The sequence below is a fragment of the Phyllostomus discolor genome, chromosome 11 (genome assembly GCF_004126475.2).
Source record: "Phyllostomus discolor isolate MPI-MPIP mPhyDis1 chromosome 11, mPhyDis1.pri.v3, whole genome shotgun sequence".
NCBI classification, from domain to species: domain Eukaryota; kingdom Metazoa; phylum Chordata; class Mammalia; order Chiroptera; family Phyllostomidae; genus Phyllostomus; species Phyllostomus discolor.
Genome location: NC_040913.2, coordinates 13190316 through 13201964, shown reverse-complemented (window position 1 = coordinate 13201964; position 11649 = coordinate 13190316). Strand labels below are relative to the sequence as shown.

The 11649-nt window shown below is 34.6% G+C and overlaps 1 non-coding gene across 1 annotated transcript; it reads left to right on the top strand.

The window, feature by feature from the left end:
- Positions 1–10374: 10374 nt before the first annotated feature.
- On the top strand, positions 10375–10509 carry LOC114509000. Its single transcript, XR_003685572.1, has one exon. It is a non-coding gene; the product is annotated as a U8 small nucleolar RNA (small nucleolar RNA).
- The last annotated feature ends 1140 nt before the right edge of the window (positions 10510–11649 follow it).

Below are 11649 nucleotides of genomic sequence, written 5' to 3'. Positions count from 1 at the left end.
TAACTTTAATTCATAATAATGAATATGCCATTGTGGGAGATCTTGGGGCAGGCTGCCCTGGTCCCCGACAGTATAAAGGAAAAAAGACACTTTTCCAGGAGACAAACATCAAAATCTCTGCTCTTACTGCTCACTTAGGATTTCTAAGGGCTATAGGAACAAGTTCAAAGCAAGTTCAAAGTATACTCCTTTTGCATAAGCTTGCGATCACACATTTTCTCCGCTAAACAAGGGTAATGATAACACCCAAATCACTATGAACCTGATTGATCTACGTAGCTTCTGCTTGGGAAAATATTCTGAAATCTGTAGCATCATTCAAATTATAATTAAATTTATGGCTATGTTCTTGTGATAAATAAAGAAGATTCTGTCTTTTGTGTGTTCGTTATAAATGTATAACAGCACCAGAGAGACATGAAATCAATACCCTGAGCATCTTATCAATATTGTTTGAGGACCAGTGTCTGGTTTATGGTGGGGCTCAATAAATGTTTGCTAAATAAAGGGATAAATAAAAGACTTTTTTTCTAAAACATGCTTATTCCAACTCCATGAGATAGTAAAATTCTCACTCTTAAACATTATTTTACAACAAGTAAGGAAACAGGTAAGGAAAATGAATTTTAGGAGCAGTTTAAGTAGTCAGCACTAGGAAAAACGAGTACGAAGTGGCAGAGTGGAGATTTAATACCATATCAGCTGGATATGAATTCTGAATTTTTTCCAAATGCCCAGGTTTTAAAATTATCCCTGAGCCCTCTCTGTTGAAAACACTAATTTCTATATTTTTCTCACAAAAAACTGATGCTAGAGAATAGCAATCGACAGATTTTTATACAATAGTCAAACTGTACCATAAGCAACACTAATATCAATTTAACCATTCAAGAGTGGTGCAGACAAGATGAGATTAAAGCATAACCAAGATCAGTCCCATTGGATATAATGTTTGAACATAGATTAATGTCATACATGGTTATGTAAATGTGGTATTTAGTCTCATCTCATGTCATATCCATCATGTAGTACATGTATTTATTGTATATAATTATCATTTATATGGTAAGGTTATACATTTCTATAGCTTATCAAAAATTTTACAGACATTTGGCATCATTCTTATAACAACCATGGTTCAGAAATATAATCTCCTCTTTAGGGTAACAGTTTTGAGACTCAGAGAGCTTCAGATACTTGAAAAAGGCATAAGTTAGCTTCTGTAAGGTTTCAGAAACCCAATCCCCACATGCTCCCTGCTTCCCATTGTGGTATATGAAAGATGTAATGGTATCATATCATAATTTTACTCAGAAGGCTAGATTATTGAAATTTGAATATTGTATTTTTATAGGTAGGTGGATTTAGATGGTAGTTGGGACATTGAAAGGCTTGGCCATTTCATACAATCCAATCCCTTAGCTCAGGGTTAAGTCTGAGTTCTCTGTGTTTTAAGTAAATATAGTTTTGCCTAACACTAACCAAGAGATTGTTAATTATGGGGGTTACATTATTTTTTCACTTTTTTATGAGTTACTTGAATGTCCAAATGATATGTTTCTTGTCCACAGGCCTCGATGGTTGTACTAGAGCTTCTGCAAACATTGTGTTAAAAAGCTGAGGCTACGACTGATAACGTGTTTTCTTCAATAGGCAGTGATTATTCACCACTCATGACAAGTGCCTTAAACTCCCAATGTCTTTGCGTCAGACAGCATGCAACATCCCTCAGTTTGCAGGTGTGGATTTGGGTCACACTCTTGCATCTTTTTTCCTGCCACTCTCAACAAGGAGTAAGGGGAAAGGAAGAGGGGAAATGAAGCATTTAAGTTGAGGGCATTTTTTCCAGTGGCGACACCATTTATGTATAAAAGTACTATCATATGAATTCTTTCTGTGTTTCAGTTTCCATCCAATTGTCATTTTCAAAGTCTATTGAGAGACGGGACACCTTACATGCAGTTTGACGATGTGAGTTAGGGAGATCTTTCTTTCCCTAGGAAAGTCCTTCCACTGAACCAGACGCCTTCTCTCATGGGCTGTGCATCATGGTGTTTCTTTGCACAGAGGGTAGAGCAGATCCATTGCACTCATCTACCAAATATGTATCAGCATATAGCCATTTAATTGTGCAAGAGCTATGCGTACATTGTCCTGCAGGGGTATCTGTCAGATACTACGTTCACAGGAGAGTTCTAATACACAGAAGAGCAGGAGTTCCACTGCCTGTAAGGTTAGAAACAAGCCTCACAGGAACCAAAGCCAAAGAGTTTCCTGCCTTTGCCGGCAGTCATTACAACTTTGAGTCAGCAACACGAAAGGGAGTGATACCAGCTCAGTAAGGCCTTTTTCAAGAGTCACCTAGATCAAAAGGGCAAGAAGTGAGCCTGAGATTACGGTAAATGTCTTTGAAAATATAAGACCCGTTGTATGCTGTAGCATAGCTCCCACAGCCATCATTGCTAAGTAATGAGGCATTTACAATTTTTAATTCTTTCATTTGCATTGTCAGAATATGTAAAGTGAGCTACAAGCAAGAGTTGGTGGTAAAACCAAAGCATTATAAAAATCCTCATTTGTAAACTATGTACTATTTTTAGTGTGCATTCAAAAACAAAGTAAAATAAATACACCTGTGATAGTGGAAAAGTAATTAATCTTATGCAGAAGAAATCCAAGTAAAGAAGTGATCTTCTAAATTATAGAATATTTTGAGGGATCAAAATTTTTCTCAAATACTACACAGGGCAGTTTTGTTTTTGTTTTTAACTATACAACCTTGTGAGTTTTTTAAAAAAGAATTTATTTATCTTATTTTTTAGAGAGGGGAAAGGAGAGAGAAAAAGAGAAAAAGAAATCAATGTGTGGTTGTCTATCACACACCTCCTACTGGGAACCTGGCCTGGGAATCGAACCAGTGACCCTTTGATTTGCAGGTTGGCACTCAACCACCGAGCCACACCAGCCATGGCTATACAAGGAAGCTTTTATATATCGTTTTGGAAAGTCAACAGGCATTTTATTTAAAAAAACTGATAAAATGTTTACTATTTATATTGAGAGCATTCAAATTTTTTCAGTTGACCATAAGGGAAAAATTAGAATTATAGTCACATTTTAATGAATGATGCTAATGTTCTTCCTAGAATGATGTATAATAGCAAAAAAAATAGATCTAATGTAACTATTGAAAAGTGATATTTATATAAGAGGTATAATGATTTTATAAATGAGTATCAGGCAAATATCATATTTTAAAAATATTTATTGACAGGAGAACCATGATAATAGAGAAAAGAATACAGCAACATTTGGAAAATTAATATTATAAATAGTTCCATACAGTATGTATGTGAGCATTCAATTTTCTTTACATTCCCATATTTTCCGAAGTCTATAATGAAGAATATTACCATTAGGAGTAGTAAAGATGCAGTGATTTCTAGAATACTTTTACAGGTTTACTTGATCATGGGCTAGATAAGTACTCATAAGAATGACTCCAAAGTGCAAGATAGTAGAAATGTCACAGTCTGTCAACTCAGCATAAATATCTAAGAAACATAAATTCTGAGCAGTATTCTTTAGTGTTATTTCTTTTAAAGGAAAAAAAAGTTATTTTTCTGGGTATTACCTTATTATAGTTTCTCATTTTTTACTGTCCAATAACCAATAAAGTCATTACTTAAGAAGATGAAACTCTTAGTATTTAATTACCTAAATGTCCATGCATTGTTCTTCTCCTTGTTGTTCTATGACAGTTGTCCCAGTTGCTGCCCCCTGCCCACCCCCTCAGTCAAGGCAAGTAGTCAGATCCAGGACACAAGTTTGAACAGATCATGTACTTCCCACTAGATCTCAAAGCAACTATTTGATTTATTCTGGCTTCACTCAAAAGAGAACATGTAATTTAGGTAATACCAGCTGAAAGAGGGACCCAATGTTCAACCAGAATAATTTTAATTTGGTCACGTTTTTACAGGGACACAGTAAGGTGAGTGCTAAAATCAATTTCAGGTAGGATCATTAAACCTAAAATTGGAACTCAAAGTGGGGAAGAATCTGACACATTTTGAAATATTAAAAATATGATTATATGAGAAACTAGTTTTATTAGTTTGAACTCATTCCTGGAATGACATTTTTCACTGTCTTGCATAATAGTATAAAATCATCTTATTATCATTATTTCAGGGTAGTGGCTGAAAGGTAAAAAGTATGTAGTACGATAAAATGCACACACATATCTTAGGTATTACTGTATCATTTAGGATGACATTGGACTATTCTGGGTAACATCTACAGAAAGTTAAGTTTTTGTTATCAGAAAAATATACTGACTCTACTTGCTAGTAGCCATGCTTTCCTTGTATGTAGCAGTATTAAATTAATATTCATATACTTGTATTTAGTTAGATAAAAAATAGGTAGTACAGGATGAAAATTTATCAATATAATTTTGATTATAATTGAAAGACTGAAGACAAGTGTTTTATGTATTTCCTTTGTTTAAAGATCAGTCGTGAAACTCAGCTGAGGGATGGAATACGCTAGTCTCCCGTTCCCAAATTGGTATTAGCAATCTAATCCTCAAAGCGATTTTGTTTGGTGATGTCGCCTTTGGGAGGGAATTAGGTCATGAGGGTGAAGCCCTCATGAATGGGATTAGGGCCCCGTAAGAAGCTGAAGAGAACAGACTTCTCCCTTTCTGCTATTAGAGAACACAGTGAAAACAGGGCTGTCTATGAACCAAAAAGTAGGTCATCACCAGACAACAAAAACTGTCAGTACTTTCATCTAGATGACCCAATGACTGTGAAAAAGAAATTCCTGTTGTCTATAAGCCACACAGTCGGTGGTATTAGGTACAGCAGCCCTAATGACTAAAGTGGTTGTTCATTATAACAGTTATTTCCAAAAAATGGAGACGGCATAGGAAGTTGCATCACAATCTCCAATGAAGGAAGGATTCAGTGTGAAAGTACAAAAGACACAATATCATTTTGATATATCACATGTAAATGTATTCTCTTGTCCCTGAAGAATAGTATTTTAAATAGTAAATTCAAACCCCTAAGAAAGAAGTAACCAATTTTCTCTTAGATCAACACTTAAAATATAGATGTATTTTAAATAGACACAAAAATATGAAACAAAAAATTATATCACAAAATTAATACACTTGTTATATTTAATAGAGCAAAAATAAAAGTAGGTGATTAGTTTTCTTTGTATTTTTTTACTCTGACTATACATTTGTCTAATGATATATAGTATATATGTATGTATAATACACATAGATTTATGTAGAACTACACAAAGACAGAATGACAGAGAACTGAAGAGTTAGAAGACAGAGGCTGAGAGAAAAGATACAAAAAAAAACCCAGAAAAAAAATGTTTCCCCGTGTTGATTAATTTTCCCTCAGAAGACCCTCTCATTTACTTCTTCTTATTCATGAATTCATTCACTCAACTCATTTATTGTTAGCTCATTAACTTTATTGTAATTGATGTTAGGATTTTGGAATATAATGAAGAAAATTTTACTTTTGACATCAATACACTGCTTATAGTTCTGAAAATCAATGTGCAAATACAAATTTCAAGTATTAATAAACACTTTAAATTATCCAAACAAAATAGGTCATAATTTAAGTATTTACTTATCTATAATATGTTACATATCTACAACTATGTGTATATGCATATAAAGTTCAACATAATTGTTCCATTTTGTCAACTCCAATTCTCCTATTTTTTAAAATTTGCATATAGTTAGGACTTCTACATGTTTATGGCTAAATGTACAGATTAATGATCATTTTACTCTGTTCAAAGTAATGTTAGATATATATTTTAAAAAGCTAACCTAAGGCAGAATTTTGGCTATTAAACAATGGACTGTATCACAAAATTATATGCCTATGAGTTCCAGTTAACAATTTATTACCTCCTTAGCTCAAAATCCAAATTTGATTTCAAAACTAAAAATGTTGATCTGTTTAATTTCTAATTATTAATTTTGTTTCACATCTCTTACACTAGACAAGTCATAAAACAGTGAGAATGAAACAATCAGTTCCATACTTTCGATTCTTAAAGGATTATTGACAAACTAAGTAAATCCTGAGGATGGTGGCAAGGATGGGGACACATGTGGAAATCATGATATATGTTTGGGTGAACTCAGACTCTTTCAATGGAAACTTAGAAGACATTATTATCTTTAAATATTTGATGGTTTATTATATGTCTGAAGAATTAGATTGTCATGTAATCAATTAATAATGGGTATAATTTGGAGAAAGACAAATGTTGCTGTAGTAATAAGGAAAGAGTTCTAAGAATTGGCAGGGTTTGAATGGAGTAATAATTTCTCTGTCACTAGAAATTAAGTCCAGGTGCCTGCTCTTTTTGTATATTAGTGAAGGGAAATGTGTATTGTGGAGTAACACCATCTATAATTATTTTGAACTCTGAAAGTCATGAATCTTTGTATCTCTAACCATACTGTGATTGTTAACTGTTATTGAAAGTTTGTGAAGGATTTTCATCTCTGACTTTCAAGGAGTGCGTACATTATTTTCAAATTTACATTTATATTAACATTTATATATTTCTTGTAACTGTTTATAGTTATATAGGTCAGTAATAAAAAGCAGAATGTTTATTCAAATGTAGTTTTGTTGCCTGAAGTCACTTCACCTGAAATGTACTGGGGTTCAAATGACAACAACAATAAAACCAGAACCAAAAAATTCATGTAGGCTTGAAATAATAGGATATTGCACTAGAAATGCAAAGCTCTTCTCCTTGAATATTATAATCTCAGTATAATATCATATACACAATTGTTTTTCTATAATTACTCTACATTATTCTGTTATCTTTATTGGAAAAACAGACACTGATAGAGCTCATCAGACATGTAAGTGACTGCCTAATATGTTAGCTAGCAATTCAAGCACAAGAGTGTTTGACTAAACTTTAGAAGTAATTTAAGGATACTGACAATGAACGAAGCTGGCATCTGTCCCAGGGACTGGAGTGATATGAGAGTTTCAATGAACACAATCAGTCAGGAAACTGGCTTCACTCTTTATTCTTGCCACTTGTATCATTTTTAAATTCTTGTATCATTCTTGGGTATCGATGCATTTCTAACTTTTATGGAAATGAACTCTCCTGTGATTCATCAACAATATTGCCCTTAAATGTCCTTTAAAGTTCTTTTCTATTATATTGTCAAGTTCGGAAGCTGAGCACTTTTTCAGTTTTATATATTTGTTTCATTAAGTCAGCCTGTACTAAACTAAGCAGGTAGAAATGCCAAGTTGCTCAATACCAATAGCAAATTTAATAATTCAGAACTCACAATATATTTTAAATTTATATTACATGCATTCATAGATAATTATTTATCTATATGAATATTTAATTAACCTTCATTTAATGCCTGTTAAACGTTGAGTACTGATTATACAAAAGTCAAAATAATGTTTTTGTTTTTTCCCCAAGTGGAAAATCTCATCTAGTTTGAAAAGTCAACTTGAAAACAGGGGTAGAAGAGTTGTGGAGTTATGAAGAGGTATATGGAGCCAGTGTCAGACCAAGGTGCCATTTAGTCAGATTTTATACAGAGTACTAGGAAAAGAAATAGGGTAGAAGATAAAATATTATGCATGCAGAAAGTGTGACTACATTTAGCCTGATATGGTTGGAGTCTGATGTAGAAGTGAGAAAGTGAGATAAGATGAACTTGGCAAAGAACAAGACCAGAAACCATATTACTTGTTCCCATCTTTATACAGGGACCAACTAGTATTTTAATTTATGTTATGGAGAGAAACAATCATCCACATTCAAGTTCTTTTTTATCTCTATGTATGTCAGATCATTGCAGAAACAGATGATGCACTCGATTTGAATAATATGAAAAGTGTTCAAAAAAGAGACTGTTTAAGTTGAAGATGAAGGTTAAGTGCAACCATTGAGACAATGGCTGTCCCAGAAGGCCAGTGTGAAGTAGGGTAGGCATGGCAGGGACCTTCAAAGAAGTCACACAGGCAGTCCCAGGGATAGCACTGGGGAATGCACAACCCAAAGTCGCCCTCCATCTTCTCCTCTGTTTCTTACCAGTGTTACCATTGTCCCTACTAGCCAAGCCCAATGGGAAACCAAAGGATCAAGGGGTTTATTGACCATAATAACCCACATCTACTGCGTAGGGAGGGTAGAAGATGGCAGAGGGTGATCTGGAGGATCAAAGAGAAGATATCAAGCACACTGTGTGAAATCAAAGTCAACAAGAACTTTGAAATTTGCCTTCTAAATTTCTCTATTATCCCTGCCTGATAATATACACAGAGTTAAAAAAATGAATTTTATTCTAGCATAGATAGGGTCCATTGAGGCTTTTCCAGAAACAAGATGGCATGGTGAGATTTGTACGTAAAAGTCATTGTTCATAACTTACCTAATGTGGAGGGCAGATGAGGACAGAAATCTACTGTAGTCAATAGTGCAAACAAATAAAAATAAGTGAATGAATTATGTTAAGAAGCAACTTTCTGTTTGTTTCTGAGTGAGAGTGTGTCTGAGGAAAGGGTAATGGTGTTAGTAAACTAGGAAATTAAAATGCATTTCCAGAATTCATTTTGGAGTTACTGGTTATACCATTGATTTAAATTGAGGGAAAGGAAAGCATTTAGTTCTGGGGAGATACAAGTAAATTCAGTTGTGATAATGAATTAGAGATGGCTCAGAAAATTCAGATGGTGATTAGTGATAAGCAGTCGAAAACATGTATATAAAGGTAAAAGTGAGTGTTTGAACTAGATACACAAATTGAACTGGAAATAATAAGGACAGATAAGATTGGCCAGGTAGAACCACTATAAAGATAAAAGGGTCATATCTAAGTCATTTACATTTTCATATATATTAAACACTTTAAATAGAAGTAAAATGTTCAATAAAAAGACAGTGATTTAAAGAAAAGAAATATAAAAATTTTATTATGTCCCAATTAAAAAGACAAAAAATCCTAAAAAGGCTAGGGGAGAAAGACCTACTAGATCTAATAAGTAAATTCAATGATGTTGCATAGCACAAAATCAATTATATAACTATATGCTAGGAACAAAAATTTGGAAAATAAAATTTAAAGAATACTACTTAAAATAGTATCCAAAGGCATAAGATACTTGGCATTATATTGTGTAAAAAATGTTCAAGATCTTTACATAAAAATACTAGAAAATGTGGCTGAGATAAAATCCTAAATAAATGAGAAATATACCACATGCATAAATAAAGGACTAAAAATTGTTAACATCTTAGTTGTCTCTAAAATGATGTATACATTCAATGCAATTCAAAATCTCAGCAGGCTTGTGTCTGTGTGTGTGTGTGTGTATAATGACAAACTTATTCTAAAACTTAACTGAAAATGAAAGAGCTCTGGAGTAACTAAAACAGTTTTGACAAAGAAACACAAAATAGGAAGACTCAGATAAACTCCCCACCAAATTACAAAGTAAAACTTGAGTCTAAGTCCCCCGTGTACTCTCTCTCTCTCAAATTCACCTCTTCCTCTGTCCCTCCTCCTCTGTCACCACTGTACAGAAAACAATTATTACTTAAAATTTTTATCAAGTTTATTGGAATAATATTGTTTAATAACATACATTTCAGAGTACAATTCAGAGTAAAAATATTTTATACATTGCATTGTGTGCTCACCGCCCAAAATCTGGTCTCCTTGCATTACCATGTACTTGACCCCCTCTGCCCCCTTTAACCGCCCCTGCCCTCCTTTCTGGCTGGGGACACAGAGAATGGACCAAACAAAACAGACAGACTCACCTGAACTCTGCTACACATTATCTCCATGGGTGGTTTTAAATTTTATTACATTTTTATCACTAAACAACGCTGAGTATGGTTTTATTTGTTCACCCTAGAAATAAATTTCACGATATAGACTATATCCTTTTGCAACTTATTTTCATTTAATACTGTATTACGGACATGTCCATGTTGATGCACCTACTTCAGTTCACTCATTTTCTCCACCTTACTTTTGTCCAACAGCTGAGAGCGATAAGGTGGGAAACATTCATTTTGATCATTTTTGCCTTCTTCTTTTCTCCTTTAGTGAAACTGAAAGCCCTCTGATGAGTATTTCAGGCATTTCTGGGTGAGAGAACTGACTTTGGCAGAAGTTTGTATGCCACAGTTGTTTTTCCCTTTCAGAGCCGAGCTGAAATGGTAATTACATATTCCAACTGGCAGTCTTGCAAAAATTTCTTTGAAAGCAAGGGCTAAAATTGTGGAGATAGTAGTGTGAAACCAGAACACAGCAACCCATCATCAAGGAGGATGATCCTTACCTGTCCCTCCTTCTGGCAGGCAGGTTGGAGCAAGACAACTGGGGTTTGCATGACTCGCAATTAGCACCTCTGTGTAATCTGGAGTGGCTATACCTGGTGGCTCTTATCTGATTCTAGGGAGGAAGGGATGGAGGGAGGGAAGGAGGGAAGCAGTAAAGCAATACAGCAACCCCCATTTACCTATAACGAGGTAACAAAAAAGAAAGACCAAAACAGTATTGCTAAAACCAACCCAAATTTTTAAACAGAACCAAAGGAAATATGCATGAATTTCTAAAATGATGGGAAGTGGTATAGACAGAGTAGGCTTCCATGGTTCTTCATTCAATCCACATAATGAGACAACACTTCGCAACTCACAAAGTTTGAAGGATTTTTGGAGTTGGTACCAAAGTACTGAAATGCCGAGGCCTCTGCTGTGTGCCCAGATCCTATGCGTTTCCTGCATGAATGGGATGGTGATAATAATAGTATCGATGTGAGCTTACTCTGTGCCCAGAAGCATTCCATGCTCTTTATTTGTAACTGGTTAATCAGTCCTCACATTAATCCAATGAAATAGAAACTATTGTTTCTTCTATTTACTAGTGAAATTTGACATGAAAAGATTAACTTCCTAGTTCAAATATACTAATTTTAAAAAGAAGAAAAAAAGCCAAAATTAAAATTCAGGTTAGGATTTACTCATTTTATTCAGATACTATGGAGCCACATTCCTCTCTTTACCATTTATATTAATCCCTGGGGAGGAACCCCACACTCAGAGAGGAATCACATTTAGCTCCCTTCCCAACCTGTTCAAATACGAGTCCCTTACATGTTCTGAAGGCCAAGCCAATGTTCCCAGGTAAAGTGACAAGTTTGATTAGACACGGATTTCTCTTAAATCTAGATCTATCACTTACGAACTACAGAACTATCAGTTTTCCTATTTTTAGAGGAGAGTAGCAATCAGACTCCATGCGCTGTTGTTACGACTAAATGGATTCATGTACACAGAGTGGTGTGGAGTGGGGCTCCTGGAGTGGGTAGAGAACAAAGCATGTGAAGGGTCCAATCATGTAAGTGTGGGGAACTCCCGGCTATTAGAGACAGCTGAATCTCAAACACAATCTTAGAGTCACAATTGCAACAGAAGTAATTCTACCATCCCCTCTGTCACTACCTGGATGAATATAAGTTATAATGGAAGGGGGCCAGTGACAGCCTTTGGCTTGGGCACAAGACAATATCTCATAAAGTGAGTGAGTGG